The sequence below is a fragment of the Camellia sinensis genome, chromosome 14 (genome assembly GCF_055761805.1).
Source record: "Camellia sinensis isolate YWXY chromosome 14, ASM5576180v1, whole genome shotgun sequence".
NCBI lineage: Eukaryota > Viridiplantae > Streptophyta > Magnoliopsida > Ericales > Theaceae > Camellia > Camellia sinensis.
The window spans coordinates 36,257,151-36,267,253 of NC_138974.1; the positions used below are offsets into that span (position 1 = coordinate 36,257,151).

A 10,103-nucleotide genomic window follows, 5' to 3' on the forward strand; every position below is an offset into this window, starting at 1 on the left:
GCACTCTCAAAACTGATGGCTGGACCAATTTCTTTATGGAAAGTCCATGTCGGCAGTTAACTCATTGAACTAATGGTTTTGACCCAACAAAGTTAATACCCAAATATCGATCCAACATGTTCTCTGAGTGCCTGGCATGGAAGATATTGGACACTAAAAAATTGTGTCAGTTCTTAAAATTATACACACACAATAAAAGACGAATAGTACATTAAAATTTCCTTTATTTTGGACAAGGTCATTTCTACTGGAGTTTTAAAATATATAAAAAGTTATTTGTTCAATTATGGGTAATTCAAAGATCTTGCAAATATTCACATTGATTCTCATTATGGAGATGAAAGTGGAGATATAGATGCAAAGGTGAGTAAAACAAGCACATGCAATGTCACAAATATCAGCATATGCGGAAAAAAGTGAAAAGCCAAAGAAGACAAAGGCCATGATGAAATGCAAATTAGAAAGGGCCGTTTATTTGAAGAAAAAAAGAAAAAAAAAGAAAAGAAAAGAAAAGAAAAATGTTTCAAAAGTTGAAAGGACCAGAAATTTATAAGTGACCAAAGTTAAATCAATATTTTCACTGCACGTCCCTCATGGCTCAACTAGGAGTGAAGGAAATTAACCATATCTATAGGGAGGCAAATGCTTGCACCGATCTACTAGCAAATCAAGGAGCTCCAACAAATGAAGAAATGCATACTTTTCAACACCCACCTCCTTGCATTTGTAATCAACTCTTTGATGATGCTAGGGATGTTTACTACCCTAGAAATATGTAACTGAGTAAAACAAGGACATGCAATGTCACAAATATCAGCAAATGCGGAAAAAAAGTGAAAAGCCAAAGAAGACAAAAGCCATGATGAAATGCAAATTAGAAAAGGCTGTTTATTTGAAGGAGAAAAAAAAAATGCTTCAAAAGTTGGAAGGACCAGAAATTTACAAGTGACAGAAATTAAATCAAGATTTTCACTGCATGTCCCTCATGGCTCAACTAGGAGTGATGGAAATTAACCATATCTATAGGGAGGCAAATGCTTGTACCGATCTACTAGCAAATCGAGGAGCTCCAACAAATGAAGAAATGCATACTTTTCAACACCCACCTCCTTGTATTTGTAATCAACTCTTTGAGATGCTAGGGATGTTTACTACCCTAGAAATATGTGACTGACTCTTTCCTATTATATATAATATTGCTCCTTTATTACCACACACACAAAAATAAAATAAAAAAAGAAATAAAAATTTAAAGACTATATATAAAGCCATACTACATGTTACATGGTAGCATTTATTCCAATAACAAGGTACCAACAACAGTAGTAACATATTGGGTGTTGTTCCCCATGCAATTCTTTCCATCTCCAGAAAACCTAAATGTATGGGGAGGCCATATTGCCTGGCCATTGCCACTGAAATTATTAAGAATATATGGGACGCATTCTTTGCACCGGTTCATTCATGTAAACTTTGTGTGCTGCCATATAGATGAACTTTGTCATCATGGGGATACAACCAAAGGGAACAATATGATATTCTTATGGAAGAATGCTAATGGTGTGAGACATCTTGGGCAATTATGTAACAAAGAAAAGTGAGAATTTATCAACAACAACAACAGCAACAACAACACAGAGAGAGAGAGAGAGAGAGAGAGAGAGAGAGAGATGTTTTGGGCAATCAAAACATTGCCCTTTCAAGTGGGAGCCTTATCGAGTTTACAAAAGATTTCATACCACCAAAACTGAATCTAACAGGAATGGCTATCAAAGAAATTGAACTAGCACCTGAATTATGATTGTCGTTGCAATAAGAAGCCAATTGTGGTAGTGAAAAACTATGCAAAAATACGAGTAATTATGGAGACCAAGTTTTTTATTAGTTTTTGCAACTCTCCCACTACAATTAATTATAAAAATAAATAAATTTGAAAAAAAAAAAACACGAGAGAGAGAGAGAGAGAGAGAGAGGGAGTATTTCTAGAGTTCTACCACATATAAATGGAAAGACCAAAATTTCTGAATTTTTTGGATAAGACCAACCAAAACTTATGGATGTAGCCTGCACTCCAGCAATAAGCAGATATGTTCCCAAAGACATTTTCCAACATGAGAACATCATTATCTGAAGTGCAAAGGGCTCTTTCCAAATCAAAATTGCATCCATTGCAGCAAATTGGTCAACAACTGCACCACAAAATACTTGGTAGAATTTATTCCTGCAACCATAAAAAAATGCAAAACAAATTAAAGCACAGTAGAGTCTACCCCTTTTAATTTAAATACACTAGAACAAATACTCTACTTGAAGTTAACATGTACCAATCTTCTTCAGCAGTCAGTTGATCCATCTTATCAAACGTCTGTGGAAGGACTTCATGCCCAAACTGATAAAAGCAAGTGCAATATCAAAGCCTCCAGAGTTCCTGAAAAAGAGTAATATAACTCGACTTGACACACAGAAAAAATGACTGACCACTCTTCAAATATTAGTTTATTCTTCATCCTCAACAGGCTAGCAGATAAGGACTCTTATCATAAGAAAAATGGGTTCACTGAAGCAACATCACATACTGGTCATAAATGGAAGATCTCCGAAACGATACAACAGGTGACACTTTAACAAATGTAGTATAGTTGCAGGCCAAAAAAGAAGGGAAAGGATAAAACAAAACAGAACAAAACAAAGACTGATTCCTTAGAATATAACTTTGTTCAAAGTTCCAAACAAAGAAATTTAATTGAGAAGATATGAGAATTGATAGGGACTCGGTCAGTTATCGAAGATGGGGCACCTTCAACAAATGAGAGCACAAACTAGACAAACAGACAAAACTAACTTAACATTTATCATAATGTCAATTTTCAAAACACATAAAGCATGCAACGGACTTGAAATAAGGTGATGGTGGTGGTAGTAGAATGCATACATATTTGTTGAGCTTCTTCCAATGAGCTATGCACTTGTTACTAAAATTTGAAGCTCCAAATGCAAGGAAATGAAGCTCCCCATAACATGCAAATAAAACATGATCACCTGTTTTCCACAACTCCACTGCAGTTGGCACTTCGTGTGCAATAATAAAAATAATGAAAAATAGCAACCACACATCTCTAAATAACATTAAAAAAAATTGATTACATTAACATCGTAAGTTTCTGCTTAAATCTAAATAGTTGCTCCAATTTCAATATTATGTATAAAAAATAGGGAACATGCCATGAAACATAATAACAGCTGACATAGTGTCAACAAAAGAATCAAGGATAGGATTTGAAGGAAACTATAAACTTACTACCATGGCAAGAAAGACATTCTGAAGGGTAATTATCAAACATTTTCTATATAAAAAATGTTAATTTATTCAACATTTTCAACTCGTAAGATATATATATAATATATATGTGTGTGTGTGTGTGTGAAAGTAATTTAATCAAGGAAACATGACAAACTTGGAAACTTCAACAATCGAGTTAGCTAGTTATCAGTGTTAAATCAGCAGCTTCAACTCAAATAATATCAAGCAAGTGAGCGAAATGCACACCAAGTTTCATCTATACTATCTTTACTATTATATATTATATAATGTCAACAACCTAATTGGTGTGAACCACATTCTGAATTTGTGTCACGGCATTTTGATTCCAAAATTGTTTGGAAACAAAACACATTTTCCCTTGAGGATATTATGGACAATTCAACATTTCTTCCATAACTGAGTAACATTCCACAGTCGCCAGAGATCCTTTTTTATCCCTCACAAATCCAATCTCTATACTTCAATTCCAGTACAACTCTAGTGAGGTAGTTTTCCATCAACATTGTGTATATCCTATTGTAAGTTTTGTTTGTATAGATTACAGTCGCTCTCTCTTAGCAACAGGTTAGAAAGCCAAAGAGTAATCTCTCCTCTAGTTTCACCTAGTTTTACACCCATTTTTCCTTTTCTTTTTCTAAATCCCTCAACCAAACAGCATGATTATATCAAAACATACAAAATCTGGAAGGACATTGTTGATCAAAGCAAAACGCCATGTTTGGCTAGGAGATTTGGGAAGGAATTTGGAAAGAAAAAGAAAAAATATAAGTGAAATGTAAATAAAATATACATTTCACATAATTTCACACAACTTTTCCTCTTCTCTTTCTAAATCCCTTCCCAAATCTGCAACCAAACACAGGTTTCTTTGTATAGGTTGTCTCTCTAATGAGCTCAATTGTATTGACCTAGAAGTTTAATATGTCATATTGTGAAACTATGCGTGTGCTTGGTTGGAATTTGGGAAGGGATTTAGAAATAATAAAAAAAGATAAATGCTATATTTCATATAATTTTACACACATTTTTTCTTTTTATTTTCAAATGCCTTTCCAAATCCCCAATCAAACACACCGTAAATGATTCAATTATAATGTTTTCTGTTGGCATAGGATGTCAGAATTCAATAAATGCTCTGCAACTGAAGAGGAAAAAAAAAAACTGTTTTGAATTAACAAAATCATTTAGATGCTTATGAACATATGCATGTATGTATGTACACAAATATATACACATACGTAATGTATCGGCAAGTAGTCAAAACCGCCATTGGAGGTAAATTCCAAGCACGAAAAGCTTTCCAATTCTTGATGCAGACATTGAATATCTTCTGGAAAATCAAAGTAACAGATTGAAGCAATGTCTGTGAAGTAAAATCTGTGAATCTACAAGTTCGCGAATCGATCCTTTGCTACTCCGCGGCGAAGCGTTCAAAGATTGAGCTGGGGCTTGGCTCTGCTGCGACGGGGTACAAAAAATTAAGGTACATCGGACAACTGATCGTCAATGACAACTTGCCTTGTGGTGGTGACGAAACTCGGAGTCTGGGTCATTATGGGTGGGCCTGGGTCATTATGGGATGGGCCAATTAAGACCAATCTGAAATATAGACCCGCTTGTGCCAGTTTAGGCATAACGTGTGGACAAGTTCAAGCTATTTAAGTCATTTTTCTTAAGTGTGTTGATTCAATTATAAACCAATTGTTTTAAGCCTTGTCATTCATTAGTCTATTTGTCCAAATGTAATGTTAAAGTCCTCTAAACGAGAAGTAATGTCAAATAAGAGGTCCTCCCAAAACATGAGAAGAAGACTACACCATTGACGATGAATCTCTGAAGAGATTAAGCCATTATGTGTAAGTCTCCTTTACATGCCTTGAGCAACCTCAGTTGGTTGAAACCATTCTCATGAATGAAAGATATGGATTGATTGATTGACTAGCAAATTTAAGCTGCAAAGCATGTAAAATGAACTAAGAAAGCATATTAAACAACAAGTATGCCAACTATGAGACCTCAAACAAGGCACAAACTAATTGAGAAAGCTTAGACAACCTCAAAACAGTCCTAAATACATGCAAATTAGAGGTGAAACATGCATGAAAAGGGGTTAAAAAGTTAGACAATAAAGATGAGCGTTAAGGCTAGTAAACAAGGGTAAGGAGGGCTGGCTAACCCTTCATTTTTGAAGCTTCAAAACATGGTTTTAAGCCTTTTCAAACCTCTGAAAATCAGTATGAATACCAAAGAAAAATAGTGAAAATGAGAAGGTTTGGGTTATGAATAAAGGTGTAGAAAGAGGAAGCGCCCTCCACCCTTTTGGTAACCCTTCAAACCCAACTCCAACACTTCAAACAAACTCAAAACCAACCAAAACAGCAAGAATGATGAAGTAAAGGATAGAAATGAAAGCAAGAAAAGAGAAAGCAAGCTTATACTTTTCAAGAAGCAAGCTTATTCTTGAAGTTTCAAACTTGATTTCAATGTAATCTCAAGCTTGAATTACACTTCCTCAAGATCAACCAAGGCTTTAGGGTGGTAAGACAAGGTTGTATATGGTGTGTAGTGGTGGTGTAAGTAAGCTAGGGTTAGCTCAAAGATAACTTGTAATGGAAGAAGGAGGAGTGAAGGACTCTTAAGGTGTATATATCTCTTCTTGAATTTTTTTCAACCCTCAAAACAATCCCAGAGCTTCGGTTTTATAGAATTCGGGATGAAAAGATGATAAATGACACGGGTAAGCCCATAAAGGATATAGCCCACGGTTTAGGCCCCAATACATAATTCAAATACTAAAGATCAACGTTGCTGGAGCTCAACATGGCATTAAGAACCAATAACATCAAAACACGTGGTAAGAAAATGACAAGCCACATAAGCAAATAAAGATCCTGTAAAGTTATTGCACTGCACATCAGCCATTAATAAAGGCCCTTACAGCATTTATTGCGATAACCCCCCCGGTCAAGACAGAATGGCCTCACCATGAACAAGGCAAGCTAGAGTATAGACTTTCGGCCATGGCGACAGGTCGGAAGGGACAACGAAAATGATTACCAAAGGATATAAGTAGACGTTGAAGACAAGAAGAAGGTTAAGCTTTTCTATCCCTAATCTATCTCTATATTTCATCACTCTTTCTAACTTACTTGTCGGAAGGTTCGCTGGGGGACTCTCCGTTCCCCGTTGGACTCTTGTACAGGTCTCTTTGTGGGCTTGGTATATCGGGCACCAGTTTGGGAAGTGTGAATCGGTCCGATCCGTTCCATTCGGAACAAGCTGTCTCATCAGTTGGCGCCGTCTGTGGGAAACCTTTTGCTCCGCGTGCCAGTTGTGCTTATTGTCGCCGGAGACCCTTTCCTAACAGTCCTTTCCTGCCACCCACCAAGGTGGGATGGTCACAACTAGATCCATGGTTTCTCACCACAATATTGCCGACCACCAAACCGACCCTCCCAATCCAAATAACCCACCGCAATATTTCACAGAGCTCACCAACAGCATTAACCGCCTAGCCAAGCAAAATCAAGCCCTAATTAATGCTCTACTCTAAAGAAACCTTCCTATGCCCCCTCCTCCACCTCCAGATATCCCACCCAACCAAGAACGAGCCCCGAGCCACACCATCCAGCAGCCCCATCCACTCAACTTAGAAGGCTTGCGACCCCTTCCCTCGGATATAAACCTGCCACCCTGGGCCCCACACCCATCGGTCCTGACACCAACCCCTGAAGGAGAGGTCAGAAGTGTCCAGCCTCCGCTGCCTTCCGGTGGTGACAACATTTCTCTTTGGGATGCAGAACTCCGAGCCATGAAACTTCAACTCCAAGGAGTCATGCAGAACATACAAAATAAACCATCTACCACAGCCAACTCACCGTTCGTTGCCTCCATCAGGGACAAACCCTTACCTCCTAAGTTCAAAATGCCCTCGATCAACTCTTTCGACGGTACAACGGACCCAGTCGATCACTTGGAGACCTACAGAACCCTCATGATCCTCCATGCATTCCCTAATGAAATCATGTGTCGGGCTTTCCCCGTAACGCTTAAGGGGTCGCCCGACTGTGGTTTGGTCAGCTACCGACGGACTCTGTCTCTACCTTTCAGCACTTGAGTGACTCCTTCCTCAGCCACTTCATTGGTGCCCAGCGCTAACGGCGTCCGGCAACTCAGCTCCTCAACATCCGTCAGACAGAGGGAGAGTCGCTGCACAGCTTCGTCACCCGCTTCAACACCGAAGCCCTACAGGTGGCAGAAAATGATGACAAGGTCATTCTCACGGCTTTCATGGCTGGTCTACGATCATTTGATTTCATTTTTTCCCTCTCCAAAAACCCCCCGACCTCCATGGCAACCTTACTTTCCAAAGCCCAAAAGTACATGAACGCTGAAGACTCCCTAGCCGCCAGACAAGATCCTATAATCAAAAACCCGATCCCCAGATATAAGAGAAATGACTCAGAAACTAGAAACACACAGTACACTCACCAAACACCTCAGTATACCGACCGACCACCTCGAGCCAACCGATCGGCGTCAACCCGACCGCCCGGCCGGTTCGAACGATACACCCCCTTTAACTCTCCCATGGAACAAGTCTTGAACCAGATCAACGAGATTATCTCCTAAAATGGCCCCAACCGTCACGGTCTCCTTCCAACCGGTGAGACCAGTCCCAATACTATCGTTTTCACCAGGACCACAACCATAATACCGAGAGTATGTTAACCTCAAAGACTAGGTCGAGGACTTGATACGTCAGGGACGTCTCAGTCGGTTCACGGAAGCCCGCCCTCAGTAGAGGCAAAGGACTGAACCCATCAGAAACAACCACCGGCGCACCCCTCTCCGGCAACCAGCACAACCTAACCAAGGTCATGATCGCCTTCCATAGCAACCCAGGCACATGGTAACCCCGCCCCCCCCTGTTGGAGAAATCAGAGTTATTGTTGACAGACTTGCTTGTGGAGGACCACCCCGCTTGGCTCAGCGGACAGAACTCAGAAGAATAAGGCAGGGCTTAGACAAAGAAGTTACCACATTGGATCGCCCTTCCAAACAGCCCAAACAGTGGATGGAGCCCATCACCTTCATGGAGGCCGACTGCACAGGCATCCGTTATCCCCATGACGACCCCCTCGTCATCTTTGCCCTCCTCTCCAATTACAAAGTCAGACGGGTTCTCGTCGACAACGGTAGTTCTTCAGACATCATATTCCTAAATGCTTTTCGCCAGCTGAAGGTCGAGGAAGAAAGTTTGTCCCCTCTCCAAACCCCATTGGTCGATTTCACTGGAGATCGGGTGACCTCCATCGATTCCATCGATCTTCCCATCACAATCGACAACTACCCGCGGCAGACCACAAAGTTGCTCACATTCCTTGTCGTCGACTGTCCCTCTGCTTACAACATCATCCTCGGCCACACTACCCTAAATGTTTTCCAAGCTATCACATCCACTTTCCACTTGTTGTCAAATTCCCCACCAACCTTGGGTCGGCACGGTAAGAGAAGAGTAGACCGTGGCTAGAGAATGTTACGTCACTTCACTTAAAGAGGTCAAGCTAAAGGAGGCTATGATCATTGAAGGACTCGACGTCAGAGACAAGGACGAGCTAGTCAAAGGGGAACCAGTGGAAGAGCTTGTCAAGGTCCTCATCGATCCCACCAACCCGACAAAAACTGGCAAAATCGGCAGCCAACTATCCTCCCAGGCCAAGGCCGACCTTACGGCCCTCCTGATTGAGCACAACGACGTATTTGCTTGGACCCACTCCGATATGTCGGGTATTGACCCCTCCTTCATCACCCATCGTCTCAGCATTGAGCCCCATTTCTGACCCTTCCGCTATAAGTAGCGCATCTTTTCACCCGGAATCCAATACGCTTATTGCTTCTGAAGTAGATAAGCTCCTTGAGGCACAGTTTATCAAAAATGTGGACTATCCCAGATAGCTATCAAATATGGTCTTGGTCCGTAAAAACAACGGTAAATGGCGACTCTGTGTCGACTACTCCGACCTCAACCGAGCTTGCCCCAAAGACAGTTATCCCCTTCCTCGCATAGATCTGCTTGTTGATGCCATGGCCGGTTATCAAATGCTCAGCTTCATGGATGCCTTCTCTGGGTATAACCAAATTCTGATGCACCCATCAGACCAGGAACACACCTTCTTCATCACCGACCGGGGAACCTACCATTATCGTGTCATGCCATTTGGGTTAAAAAATGTCGGAGCCACTTACCAACGGTTGGTGAACGCCGTCTTTCATCATCAGATAGGCCGGAACACAGAAGTATATGTCGATGACATGCTAGTCAAGAGCAAACTCTCCACTGATCATCTGGCCGACCTGCGAGAGACCTTCGGCACCCTACGAAAGTATCAAATGAAGCTCAATCCGGAGAAATGCGCCTTCAGCGTAGGATCTGGAAAGTTCTTGGGTTTTATGGTCAGTCAGCGGGGTATCGAAGCTAACCCCGAAAAGATCAAGGCCTTGATAAAAATGCAGTCACCCAGAACGGTTAAGGAGGTTCAAAGGCTTATTGGTAGAATCGCCGCCCTCAACCGCTTCATTTCCCGCGCAACGGACAAGTGCCTTCCCTTCTTCAAAGTTCTTCGGCAGACTTTCGAGTGGACGACCGAATCTGAAGAGGCTTTCCAACAGTTGAAGTAGTTCATGGCCAACCCCCCTTACTCTCCCAGGCACTCTCGGGCGAGCCTCTTTTTCTCTATCTAGCCGTCTCGAGCACCGCAGTCAGCGCGGCCCTCATTAG

General features: G+C 41.1%; 1 long non-coding RNA gene across 1 annotated transcript; it reads right to left on the reverse strand.

Annotated features, from left to right (window-relative positions):
* Positions 1–1,851: 1,851 nt before the first annotated feature.
* Positions 1,852–4,878, reverse strand: LOC114320140 (uncharacterized). The gene is made up of 3 exons (XR_003649706.2): positions 4,561–4,878; positions 2,325–2,428; positions 1,852–2,221 (listed from the first exon to the last, which is right to left on the reverse strand). It is a non-coding gene; the product is annotated as an uncharacterized LOC114320140 (long non-coding RNA).
* Between the last annotated feature and the right edge of the window lie 5,225 nt (positions 4,879–10,103).